The 16,213-nt window shown below is 52.5% G+C and overlaps 1 protein-coding gene, 3 non-coding genes and 1 pseudogene across 5 annotated transcripts in view; 4 read left to right on the top strand and 1 right to left on the bottom strand.

The window, feature by feature from the left end:
• Nucleotides 1-16,213, bottom strand: part of LOC148668159 (uncharacterized) — a 204,585-nt gene that overhangs the window by 44,666 nt on the left and 143,706 nt on the right. The window lies entirely within an intron of this gene.
• On the top strand, nucleotides 7,660-7,778 carry LOC148668225 (5S ribosomal RNA). The gene has a single exon (XR_015937527.1). It is a non-coding gene; the product is annotated as a 5S ribosomal RNA (ribosomal RNA).
• LOC148668224 (5S ribosomal RNA) lies at nucleotides 8,316-8,434 on the top strand. Its single transcript, XR_015938375.1, has one exon. It is a non-coding gene; the product is annotated as a 5S ribosomal RNA (ribosomal RNA).
• Nucleotides 8,972-9,090, top strand: LOC148668223 (5S ribosomal RNA; annotated as a pseudogene).
• On the top strand, nucleotides 9,627-9,745 carry LOC148668222 (5S ribosomal RNA). Its single transcript, XR_015937526.1, has one exon. It is a non-coding gene; the product is annotated as a 5S ribosomal RNA (ribosomal RNA).

Here is a 16,213-nt window from a genome sequence, read left to right as displayed (position 1 = left end):
AAGTTCCCTCTGCAACACTTTTCTGCTGAACTGCATACGATCCATGAAGAGGTCATCCAAAAGCTCAAAACGCACAGCATTCTTGCGGGATCCAAAAGTTGCCATTTCGTGAACTGCTAAACAAACACTGCTTCCACAAAACAAGGAAAACAATCCAACTACTCCACCTACAGGCTGATCAAGGTATCTCCCCTGCCAAGTAAGTATGAGCTGTACAAGCCCCTGCAAGCGGCCGCACCCACAGCACAAAGCGCGCAGCCTAGGCCAGCTCAACGCCTCGCACGTCACCGCCTCCTGCTGGGCCAACTCTTTCGCACACTCTCACGCCACACTAACACTCAAAAGGGTGGGCAAAACGAGAAAACGAGCGCGCCGTTTCCTACACATCTGCAGTCGCCATTGCGCATTCGCAGCATGTCCCGGGATGCAATTCGGCCTCATTTGCATAACACCAGACCGGCAGATCGCTACGCAAGCTCGCGTCGTGCGCCTGCCACACACCGAACAAACACCGGAGCCTTTTCAGCAATTTCCAAAAAACGGGCCTGCTCGCCTGCCCACAAGGCTCGGTCTCTTACCTGCTCTCCAGAGCCTGCTGCCTTCTGTGCTGTTCTCTCGGCACCGCTGTAGCGCTCACAACTCCTGCAGCGGGGGGAGAAAGTTTCCACGCTCTGCCGCAGGGAAGGCTCGCTCCGTGCGCACACGTCCTTTCAATGCCAGTTCAACAAGTGCTCCGCATTAGCAGCGTCGGGACTCCAGTGTGTCGCACCTCACCTCACCTCGACATACAACATACGACACTGCTTTACACAGAGAGTGGCGGGATTGGGATGTCAGGGCCTGACAATACTACTTTACGCAGTTAGTGGTGGGGGTGGGATGTCAGGGCCATACGACAGTTCTTTACGTAGAGAGTGGCGGGGGTGGGATGTCAGGGCCATATGACACTGCTTTACACAGAGAGTGGTGGGGGTAGGATGTCAGGGCTATACGACAGTGCTTTACGCAGAGAGTGGTGGGGGTGTGATGTCAGGGCCATATGACAGTGCTTTACACAGAGAGTGGCGGGGGAGGGATGTCAGGGCTTGACGACACTGCTTTATGCAGAGAGTGGAGGGGAGGGTTTCAGGGCCATAAGACACTGCTTTATGCAGAGAGTGGAGGGATTGGTGTCAGGGCCATATGACACTGCTTTACACAGAGAGTGGCGGGGGTGGGATGTCAGGGCCTGACAACACAGCTTAACGCAGAGAGTGGAGGGGTGGGTGTCAGGGCCATACGACACTTCTTTACGTAGAGAGTGGCGGCGGTGGGATGTCAGGGCTTGACGTTACTGCTTTATGCAAAGAATGGAGGGATGGGTGACAGGGCTATATGACTGTGCTTTCCGCAGAGAGTGGTGGGGGTGTGATGTCAGGGCCATACAACAGTGCTTTACACAGAGAGTGGCGGGGGAGGGATTTCAGGGCCTGACAACACAGCTTAACGCAGAGAGTGGAGGGCTGGGTGTCAGGGCCATACGACACTGCTTTACGTAGAGAGTGGCGGGGGTGGGATATCAGGGCTTGATGACACTGCTTTATGCGGAGAGTGGAGGGGTGGGTGTCAGGGCTATATGACTGTGCTTTCCGCAGAGAGTGGTGGGGGTGTGATGTCAGGGCCATACAACAGTGCTTTACACAGAGAGTGGCGGGGGAGGGATTTCAGGGCCTGACAACACAGCTTAACGCAGAGAGTGGAGGGCTGGGTGTCAGGGCCATACGACACTGCTTTACGTAGAGAGTGGCGGGGGTGGGATATCAGGGCTTGATGACACTGCTTTATGCGGAGAGTGGAGGGGTGGGTGTCAGGGCTATATGACTGTGCTTTCCGCAGAGAGTGGTGGGGGTGTGATGTCAGGGCCATACAACAGTGCTTTACACAGAGAGTGGAGGGGTGGGTGTCAGGGCCATACGACACTTCTTTACGTAGACAGTGGCGGGGGTGGGATGTCAGGGCTTGATGACACTGCTTTATTCAAAGAGAGGAGGGGTGGGTGTCAGGGCTTTATGACAGTGCTTTCCGCAGAGAGTTGTGGGGGTCGGATGTCAGGGCCATATGACACTGTTTACACAGAGAATGGCGGAGGTGGGGTGTCAGGGCCTGACAACACAGCTTTACGCAGAGAGTGGAGGGGTGGGTGTCAGGGCCATACGACACTTTTTTACATAGAGAGTGGCGGGGGTGGGATGTCAGGGCTTGACGACACTGCTTTATGCAGAGAGTGGAGGGGTGGGTGTCAGGGCTATACGACAGTGCTTGACGTAGAGAGTGGTGGGGGTGTGATGTCAGGGCCATACGACATTTCTTTACGCAGTTAGTGGCGGGGGTGGGATGTCGGGGCTTGACGACACTGCTTTATTCAATGATTGGAGGGGTGGGTGTCAGGGCTATACGACAGTGCTTTACACAGAGAGTGGTGGGGGTGGGATGTCAGGGCCATATGACAGTGCTTTACACAGAGAGTGGCGGGGGAGGGATGTCAGGGCTTGACGACACTGCTTTATGCAGAGAGTGGAGGGGAGGGTTTCAGGGCCATAAGACACTGCTTTATGCAGAGAGTGGAGGGATTGGTGTCAGGGCCATATGACACTGCTTTACACAGAGAGTGGCGGGGGTGGGATGTCAGGGCCTGACAACACAGCTTAACGCAGAGAGTGGAGGGGTGGGTGTCAGGGCCATACGACACTTCTTTACGTAGAGAGTGGCGGCGGTGGGATGTCAGGGCTTGACGTTACTGCTTTATGCAAAGAATGGAGGGATGGGTGACAGGGCTATATGACTGTGCTTTCCGCAGAGAGTGGTGGGGGTGTGATGTCAGGGCCATACAACAGTGCTTTACACAGAGAGTGGCGGGGGAGGGATTTCAGGGCCTGACAACACAGCTTAACGCAGAGAGTGGAGGGCTGGGTGTCAGGGCCATACGACACTGCTTTACGTAGAGAGTGGCGGGGGTGGGATATCAGGGCTTGATGACACTGCTTTATGCGGAGAGTGGAGGGGTGGGTGTCAGGGCTATATGACTGTGCTTTCCGCAGAGAGTGGTGGGGGTGTGATGTCAGGGCCATACAACAGTGCTTTACACAGAGAGTGGCGGGGGAGGGATTTCAGGGCCTGACAACACAGCTTAACGCAGAGAGTGGAGGGCTGGGTGTCAGGGCCATACGACACTGCTTTACGTAGAGAGTGGCGGGGGTGGGATATCAGGGCTTGATGACACTGCTTTATGCGGAGAGTGGAGGGGTGGGTGTCAGGGCTATATGACTGTGCTTTCCGCAGAGAGTGGTGGGGGTGTGATGTCAGGGCCATACAACAGTGCTTTACACAGAGAGTGGAGGGGTGGGTGTCAGGGCCATACGACACTTCTTTACGTAGACAGTGGCGGGGGTGGGATGTCAGGGCTTGATGACACTGCTTTATTCAAAGAGAGGAGGGGTGGGTGTCAGGGCTTTATGACAGTGCTTTCCGCAGAGAGTTGTGGGGGTCGGATGTCAGGGCCATATGACACTGTTTACACAGAGAATGGCGGAGGTGGGGTGTCAGGGCCTGACAACACAGCTTTACGCAGAGAGTGGAGGGGTGGGTGTCAGGGCCATACGACACTTTTTTACATAGAGAGTGGCGGGGGTGGGATGTCAGGGCTTGACGACACTGCTTTATGCAGAGAGTGGAGGGGTGGGTGTCAGGGCTATACGACAGTGCTTGACGTAGAGAGTGGTGGGGGTGTGATGTCAGGGCCATACGACATTTCTTTACGCAGTTAGTGGCGGGGGTGGGATGTCGGGGCTTGACGACACTGCTTTATTCAATGATTGGAGGGGTGGGTGTCAGGGCTATACGACAGTGCTTTACACAGAGAGTGGTGGGGGTGGGATGTCAGGGCCATATGACACTGCTTTACACAGAGAGTGGCGGGGGTAGGATGTCAGGGCCAAACGACATTGCTTTACACAGCGAGTGGCGGGGGTGGGATGTCAGGGCCTGAAGGTACTGCTTTATGCAGATAGTGGCGGGGGTGGGATGTTAGGGCTTGACGACACTACTTTATGCAGAGAGTGGAGGGGTGGGTGTCAGGGCCATACGACACTTCTTTACGTAGAGAGTGGCGGGGGTGGGATGTAAGGGCCTGACGATACTTCTTTACGCAGAGAGTGGCGGGGGTGGGATGTCAGGGCCTGAAGATACTGCTTTTCGCAGAGAGCGGTGAGGGTGGGATGTCATGGTTATACGACAGTGCTTTCCACTGAGAGCGGTGGGGGTGGGATGTCATGGCCATAAGACACTGCTTTATGCAGAGAGTTGAGGGATTGATGTCAGGGCCATACAACAGTGCTCCAATCAGGCCTCTGCTTGAATTTGTACTCCTCCTCTCTCTCCCTACCTCTACCTCTACCTCTCTCTACCTCTCTCCCTACCTCTCCCTTTTCCCCTCCCTACCTCTCTTCCTACCTCTACCTCTCCCTCTCTGTGGGGCCAGCAGGGGGTGCTCACCCTGCGGTCTGTGTGGGTCCTATTGCCCCAGTATAGTGATGGGGGACACGATCTGGCCCACCAGCGACGAGCAGGTTACCAGATCTAGACAAAGGGGGCGACTCTTAGTCGTATGAGCTTAGTCACACATCGCAGCGATTAAAAAAACAAAACAAACATATTATGTCTGTTACTAATGACTTTTTTTTCCTACATTGAAAGTCTCTTTCCCGGGTGATTTTCTAGCGCGACTGGGCCTCTTCATTTCTCCTCGGTGTCTCGTCGCGGGCGGATTTGAAACAGACCACAGAACCTGCCACTGCAGTGCTCTCAGTTAGGGGCTCTCATCCTGCATCACCAATCTTCCACAGGAGGGACGGAGCTGGATTTCTGTCTGGAAAATAAACTCCAGAGTGAGAGAGAGAGAGAGAGAGAGAGAGAGAGAGAGAGCGGTAGGGAGAGGTAGAGAGAGGAGGTGGAGAGAGAGGGATGTCAGGGCTTGACGACACTGCTTTCTGTCGTATGGCCGCAACAACCCCGGTTTGAATCCGGGTCATGGCAGAATAGGGGCATCTGCTATTACTGCTTGCACTAATGAAGGCAAAAAAAAGCCAATCGATGTGAACGAACGGCGCTTTACAGAGGAGTACTGCCTGAATGGATCATTGATGAACGACAGAGGCCACTCCGACCTCTTCTCGGTTTTCATCTATGACTTACTAAGGATCTTCTTCACATTCGCCCATGCAGGGGAAGCCAGTTACACCAAAGCAAACGCAGGAAAGTGCATTTCAAGCAGAGACCAGGAGGGACTTGTTTACACCGAGAGTGGGCGGAGAATGGAACAATGCGCCCAGCCCTGTTGCTGGAGCCGATTCTTGATGAGATCTTGGGCTCACTAAGAGGCCCCCGCTGGATGCTAATCTTTCTGTTGTTCTTGCAGGTCCTGCGCTGCTTTTGAGCTGACAGAGCTCGTCCTGGTCTGTCGGCACAGCCCAATTGCAAATGATCGGCTCCGGGTACAGAAGGAACGTGCGTTTGGTACAAGACTGCATGAAGGCACCGGAAATACATTGGCAACAAATGACCGGTCGCTCAAGACCTCTGTGAAGTACAGGAGCGTGCAAAACAAGGCTGTTTCTGCCCAGTCTCGAACCAAGGACTTTTCAGGTGTTAGGCTGATGTGACAGCCGCTACGCTACGGAAATCTGCAGGGACTGCTTCTCATGTCTCACTTGCGTTTCAGGCTGAGAAAGGGAAGCGTCACTTTAGGAAGGGGGAGCTGCAGAGAGGAACAGAGGGCTTAATGAAACAAAACGCTGAAACCCGGGATTGAACCAGGGACCTTTAAATCTTCAGTCTAACACTCTCCACACCCACCTGCTCCAGCCTTCCTGTGTTGCGGCATGAGCGCACCAAGAGGAGCGGGAGAGTGTTGCAGGAACGTCACTCAGAAGGAAAGCCACCCAGGTGCGCCCTCTGAGCTCTGTCCAGCGCATCTTCCTCGCATGGACTCCTGCCTGCGACGGGCAGGAAACAATTAGCAAGAACAGAACAACAACCCATGGGTGTCTCATGACCACACCTTAGGTTGTGAAAGGTGCAGGTGTGAGGGGTTGCCGGGCTACTTTGGAGCAGAGCTTGGGCGGAGGGGGGGCGGGAAAGCAGACAAAGAGGTGACACCTCAAGGTCTGCACAATCACAGCTCTCCGCCGCCCCAGGCTTCCGCTCGATAAGCTACTGGACACACCCGCCCCTCCTCACACAGACCGTGGAAAAGCCCCCGAGTGGGAGGGCTCTCTCTTCCTCCCAGGAGCTCTCGGACACGACGCACAGACAGGGCGCAGGGAGCCGTCGCCTGCAAACACGGCTCCAGGCAGGACTCCACTCCGCAGGAGCCGCAGAGCAGAGGAGATGGGGGCAGCTTAGCTCCTGTGCAGAGACCTGAGCTGTTGTTGCTGTGGATGCTGTCTTTTCTGTTCTCGGGGTAGGACATCAGGAAGCACATTGAAGCGCTGCGACATGCACTGTACAGATCCCGCCACTACTGGGCCCGATTTCCCCGGAACGAAACCGTTTCGTTTGTTGTCACGCACACTGTTTGGGGATTCGCCTAGCGCTGTGATCGAACAGACCCACTCACCTCTTAGTGTGGCGGGATCTGCACAGTGGATGTCGCAGCATATCCTGCTTTCACTGCATGTCCTGATGTACCCTGGTCTCCCGCGTGACAGGTGGGGATACTTGCCACTATACTAACGAGGAAGACATCGCTCTCTGCTTAGTGTGTAAAACACTTACTTGCAGCATTGTGGGTGCTGTGGTTTAAATGCTATTGGTTTGTGAACAGAATACCCCTATCCCAGTACATTGTGCCACATTAATAAACACACGAGAAAAAGAGATTCAGAACGCAAAGCTGTGTCAGTGTTCTGTGTAAAAAATCGGTTTGAACATCATGGGAGCTGTTTTTAATAAGCTGCTGAGTAAAGAATATTTTAATCTTCCTGCTGTCAGTAGTATTGTGCATATAGTTGACTCTTACCTGAATGAAAACAGGACACAAAGGAAGGGTTTCAGAATTCAGACAAAGCTTTATTCCCGTGCTTACAGTCTGGGTAATTGGAGACTGCGCTGTTATGCTTCCTATGGTCATATACGGGTTTTTCGCATGAAGCCGTATTGAACAGTATTTCTCGCGTTGTGAACTTGTGTATCCAGCAGTCCCCCGGGTTCCAGTTAGTGCGTAATTACGCATCGATGAAAAACCGGAGGTTTCAAAAAAGATAATTAGCTCACTGACACTTTGATGTATCAGTGAGCTAAATATCCACGTCGTGGTCTTTAAAATGCATTTGGTTTGAAGGCGTTCTGTGCTTCCGTTGCGAAGATATGGACAAAAGAATATTCGTGCTTGGTCCAAAAAATGTAATATAAACGAAAAAGTAAAGGCTGAAAAAGCATTCACAATGTATTTTATGCACAAAGCAAGTATTCTCACGATTCTAAGAGGTTTCGTGTAAACGCTACAGGCGTGGCAAAATCGTTTTCGAACTTCAAGCTAACTTTACCCCGGTAAAAAAGCAGCGTCGTAAAAGAGGTGACGGAGCTGTCCTCTCAATAAGAAGGGTGCCAGCGAGCCTTGCTCTCGCTTACGGCCACACCCCCTTGAGCACGCCTGATCTCGTCTGATCTCGGAAGCTAAACAGGGATGGGCCTGGTTAGTACTTGGATGGGAGACCGCCTGGGAATACCAGGTGCTGTAAGCTTTTAAGCGCAGGAGGCGCCCTATCCCCGCTCGCTCGCTCATTCCCCTGTTCACACGTGCAATGCGGCTTCTCCGTCTGTTTATTTGTCAGCTTTGGCGAGACACGGGTGCTTGTGTATTAGCGTGAGCGTTTTTTATTCTGATCAGGAACAGTTTTACAAGTCCGCAAAGGATCGAGGAAAGGTTTATCGCCAGCTGAAAAGAGACACAGCGCTTCGGCTGTGGAGACTTGTTCGGCTGGCGTTCGGAGAGTCGCGTTTTTCAGAATTGTATTGAGATCGTTTTCCACAGAGCTCAGATGTCAAAGCACAGCAGCAGCTCTCCACAGCGATCCTCTATAGCGCCCTTTCTCCCGCAGCTCCGTCCTCATTGGAAGGAAGCAAGAGTGAAAGGCTGAAGTGAAATAGAGCGGGGACGAAGGCAGTGAAGAGAGAGAACGTGGGAAGAAGAGAAAAACGCAAGGGAAAAAAAGCAGCGTCGTAAAAGATGTGACGGAGCTGTCCTCTCAATAAGAAGGGTGCCAGCGAGCCTTGGTCTCGCTTATGGCCACACCCCCTTGAGCACTCCTGATCTCGTCTGATCTCGGAAGCTAAACAGGGATGGGCCTGGTTAGTACTTGGATGGGAGACCGCCTGGGAATACCAGGTGCTGTAAGCTTTTAAGCGTAGGAGGCGCCCTATCCCCGCTCGCTCGCTCATTCCCCTGTTCACACGTGCAGTGCGGCTTGTCCGTCTGTTTATTTGTCAGCTTTGGCGAGACACGGGTGCTCGTGTATTAGCGTGAGCGTTTTTTATTCTGATCAGGAACAGTTTTACAAGTCCGCAAAGGATCGAGGAAAGGTTTATCGCCAGCTGAAAAGAGACACAGCGCTTCGGCTGTGGAGACTTGTTCGGCTGGCGTTCGGAGGGTCGCGTTTTTCAGAATTGTATTGAGATCGTTTTCCACAGAGCTCAGATGTCAAAGCACAGCAGCAGCTCTCCACAGCGATCCTCTATAGCGCCCTTTCTCCCGCAGCTCCGTCCTCATTGGAAGGAAGCAAGAGTGAAAGGCTGAAGTGAAATAGAGCGGGGACGAAGGCAGTGAAGAGAGAGAATGTGGGAAGAAGAGAAAAACGCAAGGGAAAAAAAGCAGCGTCGTAAAAGAGGTGACGGAGCTGTCCTCTCAATAAGAAGGGAGCCAGCAAGCCTTGCTCTTGCTTATGGCCACACCCCCTTGAGCACGCCTGATCTCGTCTGATCTCGGAAGCCTAACAAGGATGGGTCTGGTTAGTACTTGGATGGGAGACCGCCTGGGAATACCAGGTGCTGTAAGCTTTTAAGCGCAGGAGGCGCCCTATCCCCGCTCGCTCGCTCATTCCCCTGTTCACACGTGCAGTGCGGCTTGTCCGTCTGTTTATTTGTCAGCTTTGGTGGACACGGGTGCTTGTGTATTAGCGTGAGCGTTTTTTATTCTGATCAGGAACAGTTTTACAAGTCCGCAAAGGATCGAGGAAGGGTTTATCGCCAGCTGAAAAGAGACACAGCGCTTCGGCTGTGGAGACTTGTTCGGCTGGCGTTCGGAGAGTCGCGTTTTTCAGAATTGTATTGAGATCGTTTTCCACAGAGCTCAGATGTCAAAGCACAGCAGCAGCTCTCCACAGCGATCCTCTATAGCGCCCTTTCTCCCGCAGCTCCGTCCTCATTGGAAGGAAGCAAGAGTGAAAGGCTGAAGTGAAATAGAGCGGGGACGAAGGCAGTGAAGAGAGAGAACGTGGGAAGAAGAGAAAAACGCAAGGGAAAAAAAGCAGCGTCGTAAAAGAGGTGACGGAGCTGTCCTCTCAATAAGAAGGGTGCCAGCGAGCCTTGCTCTCGCTTACGGCCACACCCCCTTGAGCACGCCTGATCTCGTCTGATCTCGGAAGCTAAACAGGGATGGGCCTGGTTAGTACTTGGATGGGAGACCGCCTGGGAATACCAGGTGCTGTAAGCTTTTAAGCGCAGGAGACGCCCTATCCCCGCTCGCTCGCTCATTCCCCTGTTCACACGTGCAGTGCGGCTTGTCCATCTGTTTATTTGTCAGCTTTGGCGAGACACGGGTGCTTGTGTATTAGCGTGAGCGTTTTTTATTCTGATCAGGAACAGTTTTACAAGTCCGCAAAGGATCGAGGAAAGGTTTATCGCCAGCTGAAAAGAGACACAGCGCTTCGGCTGTGGAGACTTTATTAATAAGGCCCCTCAGTAGTTGAGATCTCTGTTATACCCATCTAGAAACATGCAATCAGCATGTTATTGCTGAAGCAATAGTCACAACATTATTCCACACCTGGGTGAGATGCGGGTTATGATGACAGTCATGCTTTCTACACCTTATACTGAGCTCAGAAATGGACCAAGCGGACATCTCACGAGCAGATCCCTCCGCGTATAAGAAAGGCAACTTGTCTCAGCAAAAATACCACGGATTCACATCCAAAATATGATAAAAAGGCAAAAACCCCACACTTGGAATGCAAACGTACCCTAAAAAGGAAACACGGTTTTAAAACGAACTTGATTTTCCCCTGGAGAAACCTTTTTATGGACACACATCGCATCTATTACACATGTAGAACTAAATATAAAGATAAAACTTAATATAAGAAGTCATGACATATCACACATGACGAAGTCTGGTCCAGAATAAACAGTTTACACTGACCCACCTTTATTTACCCTGGTCACTCACTTCTATTAACTGTTTAACTGGGTAACAAATTAATATTTGTTTCAATTTGGGATCTACACCTGGGAGCCCTGAAATGTTGGCCAGAGGGGAGAAGCTGATATTCAGACGTGAGAATATATTAAAAAAAAGGATCTGATGTTGTTTTTCACCTGTCTAATCAAAGCTTGTTCAAAAATTATCTGATTATAGGACACACGAGTTTATAATCATACTCATTCCACTTTTTAACCCCGTATATATGCACAATATGAAACGTATATACACTAAATCTCACGTGTGACTCCCATAATATACATTTCTTTACGAAAATTAGGAACACTTACTACAATTATCAACCCCCCATGACGAGGCAATATTTCATACCTTTGTTTCTTTGTGGGTTCAAAGTTCTGTCCTGTCGTTTCACACGTAATGTTTTGGTAGTTATCTCAATTTTCCTTTGCAATTATCTCCAAGATCATCATCAACTTTTTGTAAAACGCTATGCACAACTGATATTTAAAGAAAGTCCTGTACCAAAACGTCTTCGTAGGGAAAGACAACTTTTTTTTCCTTACGTTAGTCGCTACACGGTTACTCAAAAAATCCATTCACCGCCTTTAAAAAAAAGTTTCGTTTTTTATTGTGGTTCACTGACATTTCTGTCACAATTCTGAGGGACCCCAAATAAAATTCACTTGCCGGTATAAAGACGCCGGCGAGGATAAGACAGGTATCGAGCCACCTGCGTATCTAGCGGACGTTTAAAATAAAAAAAATGGCGTGTAATGTTGCGAAGGGCTACTGTTTTTTTTATAGTTTGTCGATTGTAAGGGACGTGGGCCGCGACAGAAATACTGGACGGGTTGGGAAAAGCTTGATTGATGGTTTGTTGTACCGCAACGGTCACAATTGACTCACCAGCAAAGATGGCGCCAAGGCCACATCGACTCCCTCCCGCCCTGCCTCGCACCGAAGCTCGAGCTGCGGAGCGCGACGCCAAACCGCCGGTCCACGGGCGCGGGCGCCGGACATAAACGTCATAAACCCTTCCGAGGCACAGGAATTATAGATCACTGTAGTTTCTTCTGGACCCGGGTTAGGGACAGTGTGCCCTCCGTGAGAGTCTTCTGAGGAAGCCAGTGTCTCATGGGTGTCCAGGCTTGGTACCATCTGTCCATCACAGGACACACAGACACACACACTCACACACCCTGGACAGGACACCAGTCCATCACAGGACACACACACACTCACTCACACACCCTGAACAGGACACCAGTCCATCACAGGACACACACACACTCACACACCCTGGACAGGACACCAGTCACTCACAGGACACACACACACACTCACACACCCTGAACAGGACACCAGTCCCTCACAGGACACACACACACAACCTGGATAGGACACCAGTCCCTCACAGGACACTCAGACACACACACTCACACACCCTGTTCAGGAACCAGTCCATCACATGACAAACACACACTCACTCACACACCCTGGACAGGACAGCACTCCATCACAGGACACACACACACCAGGGCCAGTTTTCCCAGAAGCCAATTAGCCCAAAAGCCTGTCTTTGGACCCGGAGAACACAGGGAGAACATGCAGACTCCACACAGACAGTCCCCCCCCCCCCCTCCGGGTCCAGACCCGAGCCCGGAGCCCCCCCGCGCTGAACCCCTCCGTACAGACGGCCGCACACAGCTCCGTTGTTCCCGATTCCCGAGGTGATCTGTTAAAAGAAGCCGGTGTGTTGCCTCCAGGTGACATTTCCTACTGGAGTCAGGACAGGAAGCTCTTCTGTACACAGAAGGGGGTGGGGAACAAGCCGCCCAGCCCTGTGGTTGAAGCCGATACCCCGGCTTCTCTCCAGACACAGCTGGGTGAGCTCCTCCAGTCAGTACAGGGGGCTCTACTGTACACAGAGGGTGGTGGGGGTGTGGAACAACTCCTTTGTTCGGGGCCTTGGGGCATTCTTGTTGTGAAAGGCGCTATATAAAAAAACTGAATTGAAATTGAATCTTACAGGTTTGGGTTTTTCGGAGATCTTGTCAGAGATCTTGTCTGACGTGCCATTTCAAAAACGTAACGACACTCCTCACGTCCGAGCGCCGCCGGTCTGTGATGTAACGTATGCTTACACAACCATGACGGTTTCATCATGGACAGCACGAAAGCCCGAAAAGTGGTTGACGTTTTAATTTGGCGATGGATCCCAGTTTTTTTTTTATTTTGGAGGCCAAAGAGGACAAAAAAGGAAACGTCTGGAGGTGGATCGATGGTCATCTCTGCGGTTGTTCTGATGTTCTGGAAAAAACAAAACAAAAAAAAACGGCTCGCTTGCCCGGTCGTGTAGTGTTTCCACACCCCACGCAAATCAACTTCTCTTCGCCCCCGGGGGCTCGTCGCCCGCCGCACCCCTCTCACGTGATAGGGGCTTCCCCCGGCTGTGACGTACTTACCCTACCCCCTTTTCCGCCAACGTCATACCGAAGGTCGCGCTTCGGGCCGCGGCGATGTTGACGGACTGTCTTGTAGCGTGAGAGGGGTTTAAATTTTGACTTAAGGAGTTGGCCATCGTTATATTTCGCGAGGTATCATACGGGGGGAAAAAGAACATTTATATTTATCAACCTACTAGTAATACTGAATGGATGTCACGTTCCCCAGAGTTCAGTGCCTCTCTCTAATAAAGTAGAAACGCGACATTAAACTCCGTTCGAAACGGGAGAAATCACCAGGACACGATACAACTGACGTCCGGAAAAAAAAAAAGGACTCCTATTCCCATTTGTAATGACCCTGTCGTGTTTTTCCCGGTGTGCGCTTATCTTTCGGAGACCGTTTCTCTCTGGTGTTGTTTTGCTGTTGGAATAAATGCCGAGGTGACCCTTCTGTGTGGAGTCTGCGTGTTCTCTCCAGCGGGTCGTTTCCTCCACCGCAGGGGCTGGTCGAACCGGGGTCTCCCAATCTTCACAGAAGTGTGTGTCGTTTTGGGTGGTGCTGGGGGGGTGCATCGGGGATACTGCACCCCGAGGGGGTGACCTCTCACCTTACTCCGGACGAAGAGAGAAGACCTGTACCTTCACGAGTCCGGGTTGTGAAAACTTCTTCTGGCAGTTCAAAACGTTTCGAAGGGACTACAGTGCTACCCTGTTTTCCATTTGTATCGTGTATTATTAGACAGTCATAAGTATCTGTACTGATCACAGAGTCCCCCTCTCACTGCCAGGACTGAAGCCCAGTGCAGCACGAATAATAATAATAATTAATAAGTCTGGACTCTCCACTCAGAGCTCCTCCCAGGTCAGGGGGATCCCCTCCAGCCCCCCCAGTATGCAGCCCCTACCTGGATGATGCTCCAGTCCGCTCAGCACACAGCAGCTCTCAGTGGGGAGGAGAGCAGAGGGATGGAGCCAGTTCAGAGAGGGGGGTGATAAGGAGGCCATGATGGGTCAAGACCAGGGGGGGAATCAGGCCAGGACACTGGGGTAACACCCCTACTCTTCTCCAGAAACCCCCCCGGGATTGTTAACGAGCACAGAGAGTCAGGACCTCGGTTTTACGTCTCATCTGAAGAACGGCGCCTGTTTACAGTCCAGTGTCCCCCGTCACTATACTGGGGCATCAGGACCCACACAGACTGCAGGGTGAGAGCGCCCCCTGCTGGCCCCACTCACACCTCTCCCAGCAGCAACCTTAGGGGGGGGGGGGAGGGAAAAAACCAAAAGCTAAACAGATTTTTTTTTAAAAAAATTTATTGATGCTTAACAAAAGGTCATCAGTCCAGTCTGGGGCCCCTCAGCTTCAGTCCAGACCAGTCTGGGGCCCCTCAGCTTCAGTCCAGTCTGGGGCCCCTCAGCTTCAGTCCAGTGCAGTCTGGGGTCCCTCAGCTTCAGTCCAGACTGAAGAATATTGTTATTGCAGGTGTGAGGGACACAGACACAGACGTCACCATGACATCAAACAGCAAGAGGAGACTCCTCCTTGAATCACAGACACGACCGGGCGGCGCCCCCCTGTCTGCTCACCTGCACCTCCTCTTCCTCTTCTTGTCCTTCCCGGCAGCCTGCTCCTCCTCTCCCTCACTCTTCCTCTCCTGAGCTACGGTCTCCGCCGCCTCCATCGGCTCGTCCTGATCTTCTGTCTCCACTGACACGCAGCTCAGGGACTTCAAAAAGACGCATCGGCGCTTCTGAAGCAGAGACAGGAGAGTCACGTTAAGAGTCGGACTGGACACTCCAGTACATGAACACTGCACTGAGAGAGAGAGGGGTTGATACAGACACACTGACTGGACACTCCAGGACATGAACACTGCACTGAGAGAGAGAGGGGTTCATACAGACACACTGACTGGACACTCCAGGACATGAACACTGCACTGAGAGAGAGAGGGGTTCATACAGACACACTGACTGGACACTCCAGTACATGAACACTGCACTGAGAGAGAGAGGGGTTCATACAGACACACTGACTGGACACTGGACAGGAGTAAAGAGAGGATCAGAGCATTACCCACCTTCTTTTTCTTCTGTCTCACAGGAGGTGGTGATTGGACCTCCTCCAGCTGGAGTCCTTGGAGGGAGAGAGGGGGCAGGAGAGGGACAGCACAGGGAGAGAAAGAGAGAGACAGGTGAGTCAAGTGTCCCAAGAGCACAGAGACTCTGCTGAGATCACACTCGCAGTGAGTGAGCCTGTGTGTAGCCCACTAATACTGACCCACTGGACACCACAGGACAGAGAGGAGGAGGAGGAGAGAGACACACTGCCTGGACACCACAGGACAGAGAGGAGGAGAGAGACACACTGAGGACAGAGAGGAGGAGGAGAGAGACACTGACAGACAGGGCTGAAAGAGAGAGAGACAGAGAGGCAGGGACAGGCAGACAGCAGGCCGAGAGAGACACTGACAGACAGGGCTGAAAGAGAGAGAGACAATGAGACCCAGGGACGGACAAGACGGCAAAACTCCACCACAGACAGGACAGGGGGCAGGGTGGGACCAGCACTGACCTCCTTCCTCTCTCCTGCCGGTAGAGCTGTCTCCACCTCCTCTTCCTCCTGCAAGTCAAGAGACAGGCTGAGAGAGTGACAGGCTGGCGGGACATCGGCGAACAGAGCTGAAGGCAGAGAGCAGAGGAGACAGGCCCAGCTGGGACAACGCAGGACAGACAGAGAGACAGACAGGGAGACACATGGAGAGACACAGGGAGACAGGCCCAGCTGGGACAACGCAGGACAGACAGAGAGCAGGGAGACACAAGGAGAGACACAGGGAGAGAGACCCATTTGGGATAACGCAGGACAGACAGAGAGCAGGGAGACACATGGAGAGAGAGAGGAGGGAGGGAGACACAGCTGGGACAACGCAGGACAGACAGAGAGACAGGCAGGGAGACACACGGAGAGACACAGGGAGAGAGACCCAGCTGGGACAACGCAGGACAGACAGAGAGCAGGGAGACACACGGAGAGACACAGGGAGACAGGCCCAGCTGGGACAATGCAGGACAGACAGAGAGCAGGGAGACACACGGAGAGACACAGGGAGACAGGCCCAGCTGGGACAACGCAGGACAGACAGAGAGCAGGGAGACACACGGAGAGACACAGGGAGAGAGACCCAGCTGGGACAACGCAGGACAGACAGAGAGCAGGGAGACATGGAGAGACTCAGACAGAAGGACAGAAAGACAGAAAGAGAGAAGTACAGACGGACAAAAAGACAGA

The sequence above is a fragment of the Lepisosteus platostomus genome, chromosome 5, assembly GCF_059453375.1.
Source record: "Lepisosteus platostomus isolate fLepPlt1 chromosome 5, fLepPlt1.hap1, whole genome shotgun sequence".
In the NCBI taxonomy this organism is placed as follows: domain Eukaryota; kingdom Metazoa; phylum Chordata; class Actinopteri; order Semionotiformes; family Lepisosteidae; genus Lepisosteus; species Lepisosteus platostomus.
The sequence above is the reverse complement of the archived record's forward strand: the minus strand, read 5'-3'. Positions and strand labels throughout refer to the sequence as shown.